The following is a 1,316-nucleotide window of genomic DNA, read 5'->3' as shown; positions in this document are numbered from 1 at the left end:
ACAACCCTGAAAAAAATAAGGCTTTGAGAAAAAGAGCAAAAAGGAATCCACTCAGTTCTGAAGGAGTATTCCAGCATGAACATCCCAACACACTTTGCTCTTCCACTTGAACCAAATCTGCTCTTTTCCATCCCTAACCACCATGCCAGTGAGGAGTAACTAACTACTCACCACACATGGGAGGGAGCTGTGGATACAGAACATGGGAGACTCACAAGTGCTCTGTTCCAGCACTGCAGTCTGAGATTCTGTGGAATGTTGATGCTTCTTCCTATCCTTTCCAAAGATCTCTATTTCCTCATCTAGAAACAAGACCCTTTCTGAAGCTAACTACCTTTCAGGTTCCTAAAGGTACATGAAATTTCTTATTCCATCTCCACCCTCAAGTGCACAGGATACAGTAAGGTCTGAGCACCTCTAGAAATCAGAAAGTTTGCAGACTGATTACTATAAATTCAAGAGATTTACAATTTTCAAAGATCGTGCCAAATGCTTCATCAACCATGGGCTGCTCACCTATGCTAAAGCACTTCTCAACTTCTGCAATTTCCTTCAGAAGTTACGGGATCCTGGATAACTCCAAGCCAGGGACTGGTATAAAAATAGGTTTATTTTTCTTTTTTTAATGAGGGGGAGAAAGCAATAAGCAAATTGCTTAATTGTTTTGTAAAAGAAGAATTTTTAAAAAATCAGGAATAGTGCATTTTGATAAATGTAATTCAATTTGGAAAAATCAGAAATGGAAAATCCTACAAAGTGTTCTCAGTAAGGCATGAAGAGAAGGATCTACCAAAGCAGACTTTATACACTCCGAAGATTTTGTTTTCATGTGGCCTGCTGTCACTGGTGTTTCCCAAAAGGTAATTAGCTTACATTTGAAAGTCAAATAAAATTTTAAAACAAGCTAACTAGCTGTATCTAATAAATAATTTTTAAATAACTTCATTTAAACTCAAAATTTGGAAATCAATTATTAAGTGGTTACAGCATAGTAAATATTGCATCGTAAATAAAATATCCTCTACAAAAAAAAGGAACAAGCCAAAAAATCTATTAAACATTGCAACTTCCTTAGATTAAATCATTGCATTAGAAATGTCTATCACCTTAAAACATACAGCATTCCTTAAGTGCTATTTTTACAGTTCTCATCCAGTGCAAGAGAGTTACTCTCCCCAGAATAAAAATATCCATTTCCACAATAAATTATCTTCTACGAGCTTACAAAGTTTCTGAACAATCCTACCTGTCTTACTCCATCTTCTAAGAGCAAAAGCTTACAATCGCTAAGACATAAAGAATCATCTGACTGCTGA

The sequence above is a fragment of the Corvus brachyrhynchos genome, unplaced genomic scaffold (genome assembly GCF_000691975.1).
Source record: "Corvus brachyrhynchos isolate BGI_N302 unplaced genomic scaffold, ASM69197v1 scaffold99, whole genome shotgun sequence".
In the NCBI taxonomy this organism is placed as follows: Eukaryota; Metazoa; Chordata; class Aves; order Passeriformes; family Corvidae; genus Corvus; species Corvus brachyrhynchos.
This window is presented reverse-complemented; position numbering follows the sequence as displayed.